At 44.0% G+C, this 20,841-nt stretch overlaps 1 protein-coding gene across 11 annotated transcripts in view; it reads left to right on the top strand.

The window, feature by feature from the left end:
* The window catches only part of RIMBP2 (RIMS binding protein 2), a 438,584-nt gene that overhangs the window by 18,952 nt on the left and 398,791 nt on the right, over positions 1-20,841 (top strand). The window lies entirely within an intron of this gene.

Here is a 20,841-nt window from a genome sequence, read left to right as displayed (position 1 = left end):
AAGAAAATGTTTCCATACTGAATTTGATATCGATCTGGAATATCTTCTCTGTATTGCACATTTGCAGCTCAGGAGTTTTCCAGTGAGATATGACTCATTGAAATCTGATAAAAGCTGGCAGAGATTGCCTGAAGTACAGGGATTAGTAAGGATTAATATTTTGATATGAAGAGTCCTTCACATAGTTGTGGCTGTATAGTGAACAATGAGAAACAGTTGATTGTAAGACCCAACTTAAATCACAAATTGTTTTTGGAAATTGCAGATTCTGCAGCATTAAGCCTTTACTGCAGTTTTAAGTAGAGGCTCAGTGAAAAGCGAGCAAGTCTTTTTTTTTTTTTTTATCTCTCTTCCCTAAACTTCTCTCACCTGTATCGTGTCCTCACCTAATGAGATCAAACTAAGATGCTACTTCTCCTGAGATCTTCTCTGGTTTATTAGAGATGCTTTGACAACATCCCTATTGGTCAGATATAATATAAGACCCAGCAACAAGGCTCTAGCTTTGGAACCCATTCAATTTCTGCTATACCCAAGATCTGGTTCCAAACAAACATGTCGTTGTAGTTGAAACTAGACAAGGACCCCTTGGATCTAAAGGGATTCAGTCAATTTCCTTGCTTTGCTATCTCTACAAATTGTTTGAGCTAATTTGGACCAAGCTGGATTTTGACTGGGCATGTACAGGCCAAGTACTCAATCTCACCTAGTACGTCGAAGATGGCTTTGAGAAATGCCAAATCACTGGAATTGCTTTTGTTGACTCTTGGTATCATTTGACAATGACAGCAATATATATTCAGTCAATCCAAAACATAAACTTATGTTAACTGTGCTCTTCCCAATCTTCAAATAAAAAATTATTTAAAACCATGAGACCTCATTCCCATGAGCGCCCATGGCTTCTGTGAAATGCATTGTGTTGAAGCATTGGCCTGTGTTGGAATCTTTGCCTTCATTTTTAGAAAAAACGATTTTTGCAGTTAAAAAGGGATAGAATTTAAAGTGGAGATTGTTTAGAAGAGATTCTTTACAAATGACACAAATTAAGGATAAGGGACAAGTGAGGTGTAATGAGCATTCAGTTTGTGATAATGTTTTACCTATTCAACAGTTTTCTCATAAAAATCAACCATTTCTATACATTACCTGGATCTTTTTCATGTAAATTGAGATGTGTGGTATATGTTAGATGTAAAGCACTACCCCAGGCGTCAGTTTGCGTTACACTGTGAACCGATGTGATATCATTGATGAATGTCGGTATATAAAAATTTTAAATAAATAAATAAATAAATAAATAAATATGCTATAATATGCCTGTGCTCGTATATTTATATTAGGCAGACCAAGAGGGAGGTTAGGCAGCGAATTATTGAACATAAATGTAGCATTCGTAGGTTGAAGGAAAATGTGCCACTGGTATCCCATTGGGTTTCATTGGCACAAAGTTGAAGAAGTAAAATTTTTTGTTATCAGACAATTGAATGGGAAGTGTGGAGGAGATAGTTCCCGCAAATTGAGATAGTGTGAGCAACGTTTCATTTATTATTGACATATATTAATTCCATTTGGGTTGAATAATGAGATTGAATGGTTGTCATTTATTTGATTAATTAATGCTGAATTCTGATTGGACCAACATTATTTAAAATATGGACGTTGAACACGTAGGAAGTTAGCAAGTAGCACATTTAAGACTAATCGGAGAAAATTCTTTTTCACTCAACGCACAAGAAAGCTCTGGAATTTGTTGCCAGAGGATGTGGTTAGTGCAGTTAGTGTAGCTGGGTTCAAAAAAGGTTTGGATAAGTTCTTGGAGGAGAAGTCCATTAATGGCTATTAATCAAGTTGACTTAGGGAATAGCCAGCCACTGCTATTAATTGCATCAGTAGCATGGGTTCTTCTTAGTGTTTGGGTAATTGCCAGGTTCTTGTGGCCTGGTTTTGGCCTCTGTTGGAAACAGGATGCTGGGCTTGATGGACCCTTGGTCTGACCCAGCATGGCAATTTCTTATGTTCTTATGAATGTTACGTTGGCGTTTAGTGGTGGTTTTCCGATTTGTCGGGTGAAATAATGCATGGAGCGGCTTTGATCTTAGAGTGGTGTGAAGATATAAATAGTAAGTATTAGTTGGATATTTTCATATAGTTTATGCATTTTGAAATTGTGATTTGTTTATATTTTTTGGGATTTTTTTTGTTTTAGAGGCGAGATGCACAATTAAACTCTGGAATTTGTTGCCAGAGGACATGGTTAGTTCAGTTAGTATAGCTGTGTTTAAAAAAGGATTGGATAAGTTCTTGGAGGAGAAGTCCATTACCTGCTATTAATTAAGTTGACTTAGAAAATAGCCACTGGTATTACAAGCAATAACATGAAATAGATTTAGTTTTTGGGTACTTGCCAGGTTCTTATGGCCTGGATTGGCCACTGTTGGAAACAGGATGCAGGGCTTGATGGACCCTTGGTCTGACCCAGTATGGCATGTTCTTATGTTCTTATGATAAGTGACAATATGAGGCATGTTTAAAGGTTGTTCTAGTGGAGTTGCTGCAAGTTCTGAACTCTGAAGCTTTGATTTATTGATATACATAAATCTAGAGCATCCTTGGCATTTTAAGTTTTTGGTACAGCCTTTGAATTTTTTGTAGGTGGTATACAAAGAAGCATGTGAATTTGGAAGAATATTTATATTCTGTGAGTGAGTTTTTGATGTATGTTTTTGAGATATTTAATCATTAAAATATACAAATTTAGCAATATTGATATGATTTTAATACTTAAGCTAGTTTATGGGTTCATTTATGACAGATAAAATAGCCCTCTGAGGAAGCCCAGTCGGGTGAAACGAGGGTCCTTTGTTGGAGAACAACCAATCAGCATTGAAAAACCTGTTGACAACAGTGTATAAAATCATTGGTAATGAGAGAATAACTAATCGGCATTGAGAAATGTATTAACAGAGTATAAAACCATTAGTAACAAAGACTGGATCCATAATAAATATAAGATTGGCAACATTGGAAATATAACATTGATTGTCATTTCATATTGTGGAAACAATTTTCCTTTTAGGTAGAATGAAAAGAGAATGAATGGGGTATGTAATAGTAAGTTTGGTGTGATTGAGGTATAATTTGATAATATTTTGTATTTGAGGGTATTTAGAAACTATATACTGTATATTGTACATTTAAACAGTTATATAAACTTGTAAATCACTGTATATACATGCATCTCTATAGTATTTTGATGAAATTAGTTAAATAAAGCCTGATTTATTTATTTATGATAGATTAATTAATGTCTCTCATTGTGTTATACATTGTTATTGTTGAGAGTGATGTGTAATTTACCCATTAATTTTTGTATTGACTTAAGAGTATGCAAATCTATCTCATGCATATGAATTATGAATATCCTGAAAACCCAGCTGATTAGATGTGTCTGCAAGACACCTGGAAACATCAGACCTGAAACTTGTAATTGTGAGAGGCAAACTATGCTGCACACTGGGGTAGATTTTCAAACCGCGCGAATTGGCGTACTTTTGCTGGCGCATCAGGCGCAAGCAAAAGTACGCAGGATTTTAGTAGATACACGCGTATCCGCTAAAATCCTGGATCGGTGCGCGGAAGGCTATCAATTCTGTATAGCGGGCACGCGCCGAGCCGCGCAGCCTACCCCGTTCCCTCCGAGGCCGCTCCGAAATCGGAGCGGCCTCGGAGGGAACTTTCTTTTGCCCTCCCCTCACCTACCCCCCCCTTACCTTTGTCGGGGGATTTACGCCTCCCGGAGGGAGACGTAAATCCCCGTGCGCCAGCGGGCCGCTAGTGCGCAGGGACGCGACCTGGGGGCGGGTACGGAGGGCGCGGCCACGCCCCCGGACCGCCCCGGGCCGTAACCATGCCCCCGGGCCCGCCCCCGAAACGCTGCCGGCACGCCCCCAAAATGCCGCGCCGACCGGGCCCGCCCCCGACACGCCCCTCGCCAAACCCTGGGACTTATGCGAGTCCCGGGGTCTGCGCGCACCGGTAGGCCTATTGAACATAGGCGCACCGGTGCGCAGGGCCCTGCTTGCCTAAATCCGCCCGGATTTAGGCAAGCAGGGCTCTGAAAATCCGCCCCACTATGCGCAGTGTGGGATCTTACTGAGGTCAACTCACAGGTGCTGAAAAGTGCTTATCAGTGGAAAGAAATGGCTTAGGTGGTTGGATACCAGAAGAAAAAACAGGGATGGTGGGAGAATGGGCCACTTGTTTGTTTCATTAGTGTTGGTGTTTTCTTTTTTCGGAAAGCAATGTATTAATGGATGGCACCCAGGCTCAATAATTTAAAACTATAGTTCCCTTTATACGCTTTGGGAGGGAGATCCTGAGGATGCCTGTTACTAATGTGATGACAGACAGCAGTGAAGCTCTGCTTTGGAGATGTAGCATGGAACTGATGACCTCTACCCCTTATTGTCTAACCTTGAGTAAGTCTGATCTCTGTGTGCCTAGACTTTGATTGTGGGCTTTTTCCAATAGAAACCTTGAATATGTATGGTTCATCTATTTTTTCCTGGACAGGTCTCTGTCGATAATACATGTAATAATTATGTAATGAGCATTTCCTGGTTTCGGATTGTTCACCTGGGTCAAGGTCAGCAATAATAAAGCCCTGATACATCTTTAGGTAATAGGCCTCCAAAATGCAAACTGTGTTGTACGTTTGCTTGACATCACTGTTTGATTACAATTGCAGTTTATTTGCTCAGAAATCCCCAGGTCACTTAAGTTACCTGGCTTGGCCACGGACCCAGACAAGATGGGTCTTTGGTCTGGCCCAGCATGGCCTTTCTTAAAAAAAGAAAAATAGAAACAATATAAAACAATCAACAAAACCACATAAAAATAGTCAATCCTTGCTGTCCTGAAATTTGCTATACAGAGTTCCAGCTTTAAAGTACCAGCTCAGTTTTATAGGCCGCCTTACCAATGTTTCCTGAAATGTATGTGCAGTGATAGATTTTAAAAATAGCTCTGTAGAGTCTGTTCCAGCACAGCATCTTGTCTAACCTATTACTCATCACTGTGACATCTGTTATACCTTTAACCCATCCTAGCAAGAAGGGAAACCATGGAATGAGGAACCTCATGGTATCTGTGCAGTTTTATTGTTTTGTCTCTGATTAAAGTTCTTATTGTACAAAAGAAAATGATCTCCTTGATTTTTATTGTCAGCTCCTTTTTAGTGTGTAAAATCAGTGCAATATGGAGTGACCTCAGTAGGGTTGCTTTCTTCACAATTATCCCAACAGAATTTGTATCATTAAATATGCAATGCAGACTACAATATACATATAGAAAAAAAAATACAGTGCAAAGCTTTTATTTTTTTCAGGTGAATCCATGTTTAGGTTTTGGTGTTCGCTGCTCTTATTTTTTTAAGTTCTGAAAAGCCCAGTGGCAAGGTTGCTAACTCGCTTCATTTTTCTCCCCCCAAATTGGCTGAACTAGGGCTCATATTGCCCCATTGCATGCATGGACCTGTAGTTGAGATTTCCCTGAGAACAGTAGTACCATGACTCCAGACAGTGGGGGGAAATTCAGGACTGGATTGGCTTCTCTGGGAGGGGGAGTGGGGGGAGGGTGGGGGGCAAGGGAGCAGTAAGAAGAAAGAAGAGGGGAAGGATCCAATTGGCACTCGTCCCAGCAGAGTAACTGCCTTGACTGTCATTTTACCATGAACTCCCTGCCCCTCACTATCTCCCTTTCATAAAGCAAATGAATCCTGAATTAGTTTCCGTGAATAAAATGATACCTGTAACACAGTGGCGTAGCCACGGGTGGGCCTGGGTGGGCAGGTGCCCACCCAACTTAGACACAGGCCCACCCAACTGGCACCGGAACTGCAAGGCTGTCGCGGGATCCCATCCCCGCGACAGCGAACAAGAGAACCCACGCCTCGCGCGCCATCACGGCACACATGGGGAAGCGCTGCTGCGGCCGTATGGCCAACCGGTCTTCCTGTTGAGGGGGGGAGCGGAAGCGCCGCGGGCAGCTTCCGCTTCCTCCCCCCAAAGCAGGAAGATCAGCTGCCTCTCCTGCTGCCACCCGTTCTCCTGCTATCTTCGGGCCGCAGAACTTCCTGTTTGGGGGTGGGGAGCGGAAGCGCCGCGGGCAGCTTCCGCTTCCTCCCCCCAATGCAGGAAGATCAGCTGCCTCCTGCTGCCACCCGTTCTGCTATCTTCGGACCAAACGGCCTGCCGAACTTCCTGTTTGGGGGAGCGGAAGCGCCGCGCACAGCTTCCGCTTTCTCCCCCAAAGCAGGAAGATCAGCTGCCTCTCCTGCTGCCACCGGCCTCCTGCTATCTTCTTCGGGCGTCGGGCCGTATGGTCCGCCGATCTTCCTGCTTGGGGGGAGGGAGGAAGCGGACGTTGTGCGCTGCGCTTCCGCTCCCCCCCCCTCCCCGACAGGAAGTTCGGACGCCCGAAGATAGCAGGAGGCCGGTGGCAGCAGGAGAGGCAGCTGATCTTCCTGCTCTGGGGGAGAAAGCGGAAGCTGTGCACGTGCTTGAATGTGTATGTGTGGATGAGAATGGGAGTGTGTGTGGATGAAAACTGGAGCCTGGGTGTGTATGTGGGTGAGAATGGAAGCTTGAATATGTGGGTGAATGGGAGCTCGAATGTGTGTATGTGTGGTTGAGAATGGGAGCCTGGGTTTGTGGGTGGGTGAGAATGGGAGCTTGAATGTGTGTATATATGGGTGAGAATGAGAGCCTGGGTTTGTGTGGGTGGGTGAGAATGGAAGCTTGAATATGTGGATAAGAATGGGTGCTTGAATGTGTGTATGTGTGGGTGAGAATAGTACCTTAAATGTGTATATGTATGGATGAGAATGGGAGCTTGAATATGTGTGGGTGAGACTGGGAGCATGGGTTTGTGGGTGAGAATGGGAGTCTGGGTTTATGTGTGTGGGTGAGAATGGGTGCCTGGATGTGCATCTGTGTGTGCATAAGAATATAAGCCTGGGGAGGGGTGAGAAAGTGAGAACTTGAATGTGAGCTTGGGGGGGGGGGGGGGGAGAGCATATGAGAGTGAGAGCTTGAGTGTGTGAGAGGGAGTCTGTGAGAGAAAGCGTGTATGTGTGTGTGTGTGTGTGTGGAAGGGAAGAAGACAGTAATAGAAGAAAGACACTGAAAAGGAATTAGGAAATGAGCTATAAGGGAAAAAATGGGAAAAAGAGACCAGGACCAACTGATTAGAAAAATACAAAGATCAGACAACAAAGGTAAAAATATATATCTATATTTTGAGATGTTAGCAATTTAAATATAAGCAACACAACCGCTCTCTCAAAATTTATGGACAGGTAGGAGCCGTGTATAAAATCGTAATAATAAGAAGGCTAAAGTACCACAAATCACCGTGAATTATGTTTGTATCATTAAGTAAACCTCATACTTAGGCGTAGATGTGAATGCTATGCTGCATAATTTGGCATTATTTATCAGTAAAAAAACAACTAGTAGACCTGCATGCCTACAGCCCACCCATGTTAACCTTGTGCCCACCCAAAAAATCAATTCTGGCTACGCCACTGCTGTAACAGACACCGTATTTAATGTTGTTATGAACTTCAGTCCCTCTACATCATTTTTGCTGGCCTCACTTTTGAAATGTTCCTGATCCATGGCAATGGCTGAACATGAGAAGCTATTTCTCTCCCAGCGTTTGTTTCTCATGTTACAGAAAAGCTGTTTGATCCAGGGTACATTAGACTGTGTCCTGCGGGAGGGATTTACTCCAGTACATCAGACCTGCAGATTTTACACAGAGGCATATTTGACCTACAGTGGGCCATTTAGCCTCTGAGTGCTCATATCTAGATTATAAGCTCTTTAGGAGCATTTTAGTCCCATGAACTAGCTTGCATAGCACAGTGAGAACATAAGAAAATGCCATACTGGGTCAGACCGAGGGTCCATCAAGCCCAGGATCCTGTTTCCAACAGTGGCCAATCCAGGCCATAAGAACCTGGCAAGGAGCAAAACACTAAGTAGATCCCAAGTTACTGATGCTAGTAATAGCAGTGGCTATTCCCTAAGGGGTAGATTTAAAAAACATACGAGCGCGTGCTACCCAGCGCGTGCACATGGACACGCGATTTTATAACATGCGCACGGCAGGGCTTGCATGTTATAAAATCTGGGGTGGTGCGGGCAAGGAGGAGTTTTTAAAATGTGCTCGGCACATGCAAGACCCAGCCGCACATGTAACTTTGTTTTTTATGCGCACCGGCCATTTTAAATTGGGCCGTAAGTTAACTAGATTAAGAGCAGTTAATGAACTTCTCCTCCAAGAACTTATGCTGATTTCGTTTTTAAGTTTTTAAAATTTTGGTTGGTTGCTTGTTTGATAAAACTTTAGGAAATATTATACTAAGCAAAAGGACACGTGTGTCTATGGACTCTTTCCAGTGACTCAAATATCATCTTGATGGATGTTTGTATATTGAATTTTTTCTTGATTTAAAAAAAAAAAAATAACCCAAAAAATAACCACTTGATCTTAGCTGAAGAGTGCTGGGAACAGCAGCTACGTAACTCTTTCACGTGACATTCACTCTGCATTAAAACGTTTGTAGTGTATTAGGAATGTGCACACCAATTTTTTTTTCATTTTCTGTTTTTGTGTGTACAGTTTGCAAATAATACACAAAATTATTTTGTACTCACTCATTGCATTTTTGTGCAAACAGTTTTGCGAACTGTGCATATGAAAATTGAAAACTAAATGAAGCTAAAACATTTTGGGCTGTTTATTTTGTTTTATTTTACAGCCCAAGAAGAGAAACTGCCTGTTTTCTTGTGATTTCCGTGTCTCTTCCAAGCGAATGAACATCCTTAAGCTGTATTACAAAGTCTAACAGATACCGTGGGGTTTGCACATGCCTCGTTCCACGGCAAAGCCAACAGATGTAAGGAGGAAAGCATTTCCTTTTCATGCATCAGGGGCCGCTGGACCAGGTGGCCGCATAGGGTGCTGGAAGTAGGTGGGGCATTGTAGTTGGATGTGAGGGTGGCAATTTTGAAAGCAGCGAATGAAGGTGGAGAGGCATGGAGCTGGGAAAGGGCACGGTGTGTGAACAGAAGTTCGGCGGGTTGTGGTGTGTGATCTGCGAGGGTTGGGTTGGAGTGGGAAGAGAGAGAAAGAGATATCACGTGATGCACACCGGGGCCCGCTTCTGGAGACAGCATCCTTAGTAGATTACACAGATTAAGATTCAAAAGAAAGGAAGCCAAAAGAAACGACTGAGCCATGATACAATGGCAGCTTGCTTTTTTAAAGAATTGAACTCTGTACTGTGATTTTTAAGTAAAAGTAAGACAGCTAGTTTGAGAGAAGGACAAGAGCAGACTATTATTATTACTGATCATTTCTATGTCGCTCATAGAGAGCAGGGTGTGTAATGGAAGAAGCAGCATTCTAACTAGATTTTCTTTCTCTGATACAAGGAGGGCATCTGCATAACTAGAAAAATGGAAAAACCTTCTTAAGGAATTTCTACTTTTTTTTTTTTTTTTTTTTAATAAGCAGCATGTTTTATACAATGGGTTTCACCAGATAGCCTCCCAAATGTGGCCGGGTGATTCCCGCACCCACTTGGGTTTTCACAATGACTTTGCATGAGATCAATTTGTCTGCATTGAGTGTCCAATGTGTGCAAATTGATCTCATGCACAGTCATTAAGGACAGCCCACAAACCTGACTGACTGGAGGGGGAGAGTGGGTTTGGGAAGACCTGCTCCAAGAACACATCTAGACCTTACTGTATGTATTTAATTTCCATTACACAGAATTCTGGGTTTTATAGTCTTATTATTTCAATAGTTAAAGAGAGACTCTTTAATCTCAGAAGACAGTGGGTAAAAATATTTTATTAAAACTTGGAGTCATTTGGCAATCTCTTACTATACCTCAGCTGAGGCCGCTTTCTATGCCCTTAAAATGTTGCTTTCCGTACAAAGTCTGTAACCGTCATAGATTAAATTTGGCATGGTTTTGCAATTGTACAGTGCAACTCTTTTAAAAAAGCAACGGTTCCTTGTTGCATGCTAAGATTTGAACACTAGTGATCATTACCAATATTTCTGAAATTCATGCATTCAGTCTGCTCTCTGGCTGCTTCCTTCCCATCTGAAGTTCAGGAGCTGTGGTAGATTGAAAAACTAATGGTTTCTAATAGAGTAATTATTTCAAATAGGCACTGAGAGGGCAATGGGGCTTTTACTACTCCTATCTTCTCATGGCTGTGATGTTTCAGTAAATCACAGGCCTGGCACAGAAGTTGGGGTTTTTTCTATCAATTTTGGTTGCTTTGCTCAGGAAATATGCCAGACTGGCTTTTGTTTCACAGAATGGATGCGTGCATTTAAGTATATTTAAAAAAAAATAAATCCAGAGTGCATGGGATTCTAATGAGTCTGGATATTTTTCAAAACATGCTGTGAAACAGATGCAGAGATGACTAATGTGTCGCACATCTCCCAGATTTGTCCTAGCATCTGTAGGAAGTTGGACAATGCTTAATAGCAGTTATAATTATGCCATAAAGCACTGCAGCATTTTCGGCCTTTCCTTCCCTGCATGGCTTCTCTGTCTCCCTTCTTGTCTGGCTCTCACCAGAGACCCTGCCCCACCCACCTTTCTGCTTTTTACCACTCCCATGTTTGAGCCAAGTGCCACAGCTTGTGAGAAAGTAGGTTGCAGGTTCCTTCATGACAGCAGCAAGCCTGCTTCTCGACCGGCACTTGTCAGACTCTGAGAAAGAGAGGCCTAAGCACGCTCCCAATAGGCTGTGAAGGTTCCCTCAGCAGAAATGCCAGCCAGAGAATTAGCCAAACTCACAGCATTAATGGAGTTACACTGCTAAAGTAGCACCTGTTAGATACAGCAGATAAAGTAGTTGCAAAATGGGTACAATACGAACACCTGAATACAGATTAGCCGCTCTCAGCCCCCAACACCACCATCCCCACCACAGCCCCATTCCCCGCCCCACCTGCCCATTTCCCGCCCTGTGTCCCAGAGGGACGAGGAGGTAATCATCATTGACGATGAGGAGCCCTCCATTGATGCTCCATTGGTGGCCCTGGACCAGCAGGAGCAAGAGGCAGCATCCGAGGATGAGCCTGATGAGGAAGGAAGGCCTTCTTCAATCGAGGCACACCTGGATGCTATCGTGGCCCTGTTTAGTTGGCTGAACTGCAGGATGGGGACACTGCAAGGGCTCCTGGTGTATGTGGGGGCCAATTTGGCAGAGCTGGTCCATGGCCAGCAGCAGATGATTGAGCTTCTGTCAACCATGGCAGGAGCTGGATCGCTGATGGTCCTGTCCCGGCCCCAGCCAAGTGGGCCCCCACCACCCCTCCAGTGACGCTTCTCCTCGTCCCCCCAGGAAACATGCACAATGCCTGCCCTCCATCCCCACCACCTCCCTGTATATTTGTACATTTGTAAATAGTTTTATCTTTGAAATATAAATGATACGACCAACTGTGAATGCCGGTATAGAAAAGCACAAATAAATAAATAAATACTTTTGGTGAACAGCACTCGCTCTTTCTTGCAATCTTCCACACTTCTATGAAGAACAGGTGAAATAGAACCATGTTTCTGTTCAATAATGTTACGATGAACTATTCCGTCCTTTAACTTTAACACAGAGCTCAGGAGCAACTTGGAATCACTCTTCCCACATTCACGCAGTAACACAGGTATTACTGATCTCTGTGACTGTTCCCCTTGGCTCCTTCAAGATTTCTCTTGGGTCTGGCAGAGCTGGTGAACAGCACTTCTGTCCTTGGCCAGCACCACCCATCTTCTCCCCAAGTTTCTCTCATGAAAACCTTTTCCCCCACAGAGCATATCCTAATAACATCACCCAAGAAATAGTGCAATTGAAAACTTCTCACATTCCTTAACCTTGCACCTCTCAGCCTTCTCTATACCATGACATAGGTATCAGCCACTTCTATTTAATTCCTATACTTTCTTTTTAACAGTAGCTGCACTGTCCATAAAAGTTCCCAAACGGCTGGCACTTTACTCCCTTGGTGTCCTTCACCGGCCATTTCACTCTTATCAGCCACAAGGCTATTTCTGTGCTGCTGTGGTTGCCATTGTGACTGTTCCCTCAGTTCAGGTAGCCACAGGAAGTAAAAACTGAGAGCTGTAGGTAAAACCTGGCATGGATTCCTGAGTTCCAATGGATCAGTTACATGGCCACAAAATGTGCTCAATTACTTTGCTACATGTGATGGGGGCTGGTGCAGGGCACCCCACTACTCAAATGTGCCCATTTATTTGATTTTAATTAAAGTTTCCCAGTGCTGCAGTCCAGTTCTGGGTTTTCCCTGAACTCCATACCCAGCAGGGGCTCACTCAGGGCCCCTTGCTGATATGCATGTTCCCTCTATTCCCCGCTGGTGGGGACCCTTATCCATGCGGCAGGGGTTTGCTCAGGGACACCGCCCACTTATTTTACCCCACTCCATGCCTTTGTTTTCAATTTGATTTCCCTTTTTTATTCTTCTATTTTTTTTGTGTTTCTTTTTTTTCTTCTTTTCATTGCCCTCCTCAGCGGTGCCGCTGCTGCTGTGACCTGGTCCCTTTAAGGGTCGCGGCAGTGATGTCACCACTCCCGTGCCCATGGGCCTGGCTGCCTCTCCTACGCTAGCAGCGGGAGCTTCCCAAGGCTTCTGACCGCTTCCTCCTGCCTTCCCCAGAGGCAGGAGGCATTAGGAGCCCTCTCTTCTCTGCCGAGGAGAGAGAGCCATGGCAGCAGCACAGCCACTTGCTCCACTGCGCGCCCCCCCCCCCCTCCCCACTAAATTGAGGGCCGTGGGAGGCAGGGACTGTCCTTGTGTGGCCGCTGCCCTTCTGCTCCTTCCTTGTACTGAGAGCTGCGAGAAAGCGCTCCCATAGCTTCCTCCCTAGTCTCGCATGTTCCAGGGAGCATCTGCAAGGGCAATGGGTGCCCCCCCTCCAACATGTAAAAGAACTTAAAAAAAAAAAAATACTGCCCATACAATAAAGTATTAGGGTTGTAAAGCAAGACGGTCATAAAACAAGCTTTTCGGACATAAAGCTTTTTTTTTTTCACTGGTATATTGTTTTACAGCCACAAAACAATATGTCAATGGCCAACCTTGAGGCCAGTGCCATTTTTAAAGAGGAATCAGTGGGGCAGAAGGGACTGGGCTTCACTCCTGCATCTTTCTTTACTGAAGAGTCCCACAGAAGGAATAAGGAAGGCAGGGGAGGCCCTGGTCTTGGCATTGTTTGCATGGGATGGGGTGAGGAGCTTGGTTAATTGGCGGCAACGGCAGAGGGGGCTGGACAGTAGTGGGGTGGCACCTGGGGTGCCTCTTTTCTCTTCTTTTTTTTTTTTGAGGATGTCTGGCAACAAACCAAAAATATCCAATTAAGATATTTTTCGATAAATCAATTTTCGGTTCGTTCCATTTGCAACGAACCAAAAATCAACTTTTTCTTTATGATAAACACATTCATCGTACATGAGTCTGTTGTGCATTTTGTATAGTGCTGCATACCCACCTGGTAGTGCTCTACACATAACTTTCCCTACAGAGCTCCTCCTGTCAATTATTTAGGGATTCTCCCTGAAATCCAGGAACTTGTGTTCCCTCGTGCTGGAGCCATCACTGTCCTACGCTTCTTCTCTCTCTGTCACTGCTTGGTACATTATATATACATTCAGAGAGAAATACTGTACATACTGAATCCCTTATAGCATGAATAGTGTCTACAGATGGAGTTCAGTGAGTTGTTTACACCCACACTTGGTGACACAGAGTATTAGTGAGCTTGTATCCTCCGAAAGAGTCTTTAATTTGTATCCCACAGCCATCAAGTTTTTAATCCCATATGGGTAACCAAGAATGCATTAGTCAGAAAGCTGTGTCTGTTGTTCTGCTCAGCTCAGTCGCGTACAGCATCCAACCAGCTCTTAGACTGCGGCCAACGTTTTCACCTGCTTCTGTGCGCACCAGAGTCTGAGATGGAGCTCAAGGGGGGTCTTCTGCAGCCCAGGTGATCAGGGCAGCGTGTACTCTCGGAGTGGGGGGCCCTGGATTTCTTTTCTTGGCTTGGCGCTCTCTTAAAGGCAAAGCGCAGAGCTGTGCTTTCAACACAACCCAGCCTGCAAGGCACAGGAGCTCGCTGCTGTGCTTGTTTCCAGGGCGAGGAAAGAGACTCTTCTCTCTTAGTAGCGACTGGAGCATCAGTGATTTGGGACTTTATTTGACACAGAAGAGGAAAAGCTGGCCACGGAGCGTGGAGCCAGGGAGCTGGAGCCTCCGGGATATTGGTGGCCACCGCTGCCTTTCGACAGTTCTGAGAGGCACCACAATTATTTCTCAAAACATGAATTAATTCATTCTTATTGCTTGTATCTTGTTGCGGGTGATTTTTTAATTATTATTATTATTTTTATTCCTCTTTAGGGGGAGAGGGATATCCTGAGGGCTGTTTAGTGTCAAATAGAACAAACTTTCAAGGCTGCCGAGAAACATCTGGGGGCTGTTTTGGCCTCCTCGACATGGAAGGAAAGGGAGATGGTTGTCACCTCTGTGAGGAGGGCTCACTTCTTGTCTGGGGGGTGAGAGGTCACAGCACATGCGAAGCATTTCTGCTCTCGGTCCCGCTATCTGCAAATGGGACAGTGTACCTGTGGCTCAGAGCAGAGCAGAAAGGTAAGTGGGGTTTCAGCTCCTGTGCTAAGAGCATCCCAGGCAGGCTGCAGGGGGCACCTGAGACCCATCATCCCCCCCAGCGCTGGGTACTGTGGGATCAAAACGACTTCTCCTGGGTCCTCTTCTCCCACTGCCTTACTCTGTTTTGCTGATCTGAGTGTTCATAGAAATGTCAGATGTTCTGAGGGGAAAGATCACATTTGTAGCCTTTTATCCAGAAACAGCTCTTGCTTGTTGTTGGGTTTTTGGTTTTGTTTTGTTTTTTAATGGTGACAGAGCTGTGAAATATACTAGTATCAGGCTTTTTTTTTTTTTTTTGCAGTGCTGGTATAAATTGTACAAATGCGGCCAGTGAAATAATTCAGGTAGCAGATTTAAGCGTGACCCCCCCCCCCCCCCCCCCACTCCAATCCTGGCCGTCACGTTCCCTAACAAAGAATGGGGGTGGAGGGATGGGAGGTCTGGGGGAGTGGGGGAGGTTCATCCCCAGTTCTTTGCTGAGTCACTTTGTAACCATATACTGTAAGAATAATATGATACACTGTTTCATGGTAACACAATAACATAGCAATTAAGGCCCCGGGAGGCATAACATCTGTCTAGTTCAGCCCTCGTTGGGCTGCCTTGTATCATAGTCCTGAGAGCGGGGACCCTGGCTCCATTCCGACAGAGAGGGGAAGATTTCCTGTGACTGCCAAGGCGTCACTTTTTCCTTCTTTTTGCCTGTTTACTGTACCACTCCTAAAAAAAAAAAAAATGCTATCTTCCTTTTTGCTTCATCCCGGTCACCTTTATAATCTGCAGTCTTCAGCATGCACGTGCAGTAGTAATTAAACAAAACAAAACAAGGCAGGCCAATAAAAGATGATTAGGTAACATCTATCCGTTTGTAAGCTGTGTGCTGCTGGTACCGTATGCAGCGCTATATCCCTGTACGACCTTCACGGGCAGAGACACGTGATATATATATGATTGCTATCTATCTGCCTTAAGCAATGGCTCACTCATATCAAGCTTGCATTGGATCGTTTTAACGCCAAACTAGTGGTACTGCACAGGTCCAACACTGACATGGTTCCTTTCTGTAGAAAATAATCAAGTTACCGATTTAGTTATGCACAAAAGGTTTAGGCATGCTAATTCAATACAAATTTGACATTGTCTCAGCGTGTTAAGGCAGTGATTAAAACCTTTTTTTTTTTTTAATTATGGTCACTTCGAAAGCTTAAACCCCAACTGAGTTACTCAGATTTTCCATCAGTGGTCCAGGCTCTGGTATTGTCCCTCCTTGATTTTTGCAATTCCATACATCTAGCGCAGTGTTGGCGAACTCCAGTCCTCCAGTGCCACAAACAGGCCAGGTCTCCACCATGAATCTGCAGGAGAAAGGTTTGATTACACATTCGGGCCGATGCAGTATGGTGCGCTTGACCGAGCGAGCGCACCGTTAGCCCCTGTTTGGCTGCACATTTTCGACGTGCTATTTTTACCCCTTATACAGTAAGGGGTAATAGCACATGGAAAACGCGTGGCCAACCCCCCCCCCCCGAACTAATAGCGCCCGCAACATGCAAATGCATGTTGATGAGCCTATTAGTCAGTCCCGCGCGATCCAGAAAGTAAAATGTGCAGCCAAGCCGCACATTTTACTGTCAGAAATTAACTCCTGCCAAAGACATGAGTTAATTTCAGCCGGCACCGGGAAAGTGTACAGAAAAGCAGAAAAAACTGCTTTTCTGTACATCCTCCGACTTAATATCATAGCGATATTAAGTCAGAGGCCCCCCCCCCCCAAAAAAAATCATAAAAAAAAAAATCAGCCCGCGGCTCACGGGTTGGAAGACAGACGCTCAGTTTTGCCAGCGTCCATTTTCCAAACCCATGGCTGTCAGCAGGTTTGACAACCGACAGCAGTAAAATTAAGCATCGGCCGTCAAACCCACTGACAGCCGCCGCTTCTGCCAATAAGGAGGCGCTTGGGACGCGCTAGTGTCCCTAGCGCCTCCTTCCTTATTACCGCGAGCCCTCATTTGAATACTAAATCGCGTGCCCAGGAGAGTGGCCTGGGCGTGCGTCGGGAGAGCGGGCGCTCGCCTCGGAGCGCCCGCTCTCCCGCGCATTTTACTGTACCGGCCCGATTGTTTGCAAACCTTTCTCCTGCAGGTGAATTGCGGGTATCCTGAAAACCTGGGCCTATTTGTGGCACTTGAGGACTGGCAATCATCATCACTGCTCTAGGGTTTACCTGGTGTACGCGCTGCGAGCATGGCAGCTTCTTCAAAATGCTGCTGCTCTTTTGATTTCTGGTAGGAGCGTCTCTCCAGTTTTACATCAGCTGTGCTGGCTACCAGTTCAGTGCCGAGCGAAATACAAAATCACCCTGCTGGGACACAAAATGATGGCACTTCATTCCTTTCCACTGGTAAATGTGATGCTTCGCGTACATAATCCAACTTGTGGTCTTCCATCCTCCCAGTGAGGGCTGCATGATATCTATGTCAGTTTGTCTGGCAGAAATTAGAGAGGGGGGCATTTTCAGAAGCTGTCCCCACCTTTTGGAATTCCCTTCCTGAAAATCTGCATCTCACTTCCTGCACAAAAACATTTACAGTTATGATAAAGACCTTTTTGTCCCAGCAGGCCTTCTGTGAGTTCTTGTGATTTATGAAGTCTGAAATTTTTCTTGCTGTAAGGTTTTGTTATACCAGTTTTAATGAATATTTATATTGTGTTGCTTAGAGCCTCTGCAGTAAGCAACTAATAGATGCCTAAATAAAAAATCATTGTTTATTCATTAAAAGGAGCATTGGCAGGGCTCTTGTAAGCAGCTCTATCAGCTCGCTGAGAGGACGATGACTTCCAAGGAATACAATTACTGCCCAGCTACAATTATTGAATGAACGCCATGGACTTCAGTACCTATGGCCATCCTAAATATCTTTTTCCTGACAGAAATCTCCATAGATCTCAATACTGCCAACCTACCTGCCCAAAATGATGCACCCGGGAAGTTAGGAACATCTCACTCATGCTGGGTCAGACCAAAGGTCCATTGGGCTCAGCACCCCATCTCTGATAGTGGCCAATCTGAGCCAATAGGAAGCCCCTGGCAGATGCTGCTTCCCAGAACTGTTTTATAATATGAAATGCTATACCCCCCACACATATTATAATCACCAGTGTACTGAGTGTAAATATGAAATACTATACCCCCACACATATTATAATCACCGGTGTACTGAGACTAAATATGAAATACTATACCCCCCACACATATTATAATTACCAGTGTACTGAGAGTAAATATGAAATACTATACCCCCACACATATTATAATCACCAGTGTACTGAGAGTAAATATGAAATACTATACCCCATACACATATTAAAATCACCGGTGTACTGAGAGTAAATATGAAATACTATACCCCCCACACATATTATAATCACCGGTGTACTGAGAGTAAATATTTTGCTTTAATGTTTGTGAAGAATGGTGGCTCAAGAGTGCAGGATAGGATATTTCCATAGTTGAAATATTCAGTGAAAACCACCAAGTAGATTTTGAATTCCTGATACCGTGTTCTTATTAGTCATAATTTCAGAAAAATCACTTAAATCTTTCTTAAAATTTCAAGATGTTTTTTGTTTCTCTTTCCCCTTTTTCACTTGGTACTTATTTATGGGTGCTAAAACTTGATGACATTCTCATCATTACATCTATAACTGTGTAAGAATCAGTAATAGTGCCAGGTGGGTTGTCTTTTTTTTTTTCTTTTTTTTTTTTTTTTCCACTGATTGGTTTGCAATGCACGTTTCATGCATAAAACCAATAAAATGTTACTGGACACAGAAGAAAAAGGTACAGGATTATTAAATGCCTTGTATTCAAATGGAACTTGATGCTGTTGGGCGCAATATAACAGTGAGGAAGTTTTGAACATAGCAAGAGTATCCTTAGCCAATAAGCCTTCACACTCTTGATGCAACTCAATCATGGCTCAAAGTGGAATGGCATTTGAACAGCACCCAATGAGGGCCCCGACTTTTACAGGCTGGGGAAACAAATAAACATGAGGGTAATTTGCTGATGCGGCGGTTACTACCCTTAACCACTAAGCCTGATGCTTTGATGCAACTCCAACATTGCTCTCTGCTTTAATGGCAAGGTGTAACAGGGAATTGGATTCAAACAACAACCGAGGGCCCTGACTTTTACAGTCTGGGAAATTGATAAGTATGGGGGTAACCTACATAGCACAGCAGATACTGGCATAGCTTGCTGGCAGACTGCATAGACCATTTGGTCCTTTTCTGCTGTCATTTCTATATTTTCTTTGTTTCTAAGAAAGGCCTAGAAGTGCTTCAGCTCATGCTTGTGCAATTCACAAGAGGTTGAAGGCTTGGATGAGACCAAAGGTTTTTAGGTCTAAATGTGGAACAGAAAATGTTTTATTCCTGTTCAATCTGTTTAAAAGATGTGCGACATGAGAGAGAGAGAGAGAATGGTCAATTCAATTGCTGATAATTGAGCTACAGTTTTCAGGATTATGACCCTGCATTTTGGACATCGTACGAATGCCAAGAGGGGAGTAGTATAACGTGGACCTTATCCAGGAGTCTGTTTTTAAGGTTCTCCCCCTGATCGAACCATAAGAGATATGGAAGATCTCAGGTTACTGGGACAGTATTAATGTCCTGCTTGAAACCCGAAGGGAAGGATGGAGGAACTTCATTATTTTAGCTGCTAAGTACACAGGGAGTTGTAAAAACTAAGTGGGAGATGAGGTGGCAACTCATCGCGCGGCCTTTTTTTTTGGCTAGGATCACATACAAGGTCTGAATCATCAGCTGAAGACAGGCAAATCTTGGCCTTATGGCTAAGACTGAGGACCTATGAGAATGTGGAGTGGGAGGGGAAATGTTAATGCCCTGCTACCCGACCGCACTAGGGAAGCAAAAGGGTTTGGACCCTTGCCAAAATGGAAGGATTACATCTCTCATAAAAAAAAAAAAAGCGTAAAAGTAAACCCAGGGCATGCAGCTCTTTGTATTATATTCCTTTGATTCCAAATTTGAAACTGGTAAGATGGCAGATCTTTGTGATCTAGGAAGAATGTACATAGTTGGAAAGCATAGCAGTAAAGGAGGTAATTACGTAACTGCTCGCATTGGTGCAGAGCCTGCACTTACTTTTTTATCTGCAGGCTTTTCACTTTTTTTTCAAAGGGAAGTAATTTTCCTGTGAAAATTATCCCACAAAAACCACCCTCGCACATTTTCACCTGCTAATGTGTGTGCGTAGAATTTTGGGAAAAAATACACGCATACTTTAGAATATTAAAAAAAATATATGCGCATAAGTGAAAATTCCATCCCCGCCTCCAGAACACCCCTGCTCACTGCCATACAGGCCAGGCAATATTTGAAAAGTCCATTTCTGAAGGGAAAGCACTGTTTTACCCTTAGAACTGGCTTTGAAAATTATTCTCATACAGGATGAACAATATTGGCCCACGTTAAACGGACGCTCATGATTGCGCGCCCGCTCTCTCAACGTGCACCAATCCAGCTCTCCCGGGCACCCGATTTAATATTTAAATGGGCTGCCATGGTAAAAAGGAGGCGCTAGGGAAAATTGTGCATCCCTAGCGCCTCCTCAGCGTCGGGCGCCCAGGAGAGGTGGCTGTCAGGGCAGGTTAGGAAAACGGACGCTCAATTTTACGAGAGTTCATTTTCCTAACCTGTGCACAGCTACTGGTTAGGAAAATGGACGCTTGTTAATTGAGCATCCATTTTCCTAACCTGACTGTTGGCGACATTTGTTTGTATTATTATGATTTTTTTACAGTTCTCCTTTTTTTGGTTCCTCCGACTTAATATCGCAGTATTTTCTGCTTTTCTGTTAACTTTTGGGGCTTCTCAAGAATTAACACCTGCTCCAGGTTGGTTGGTTTGGACGCACATTTTGGATGCGCTAATCCCCTAATTGGATGAGGGATTTTGGACACACATCCAAAATGCGCATCCAAGTGCGTGTAAAGCTGTGCGCTCAGCCGAGCGCACTCCATT

Source organism: Rhinatrema bivittatum, chromosome 11 (assembly GCF_901001135.1).
Source record: "Rhinatrema bivittatum chromosome 11, aRhiBiv1.1, whole genome shotgun sequence".
Classification (NCBI taxonomy): Eukaryota; Metazoa; Chordata; class Amphibia; order Gymnophiona; family Rhinatrematidae; genus Rhinatrema; species Rhinatrema bivittatum.
The sequence above is the reverse complement of the archived record's forward strand: the minus strand, read 5'-3'. Positions and strand labels throughout refer to the sequence as shown.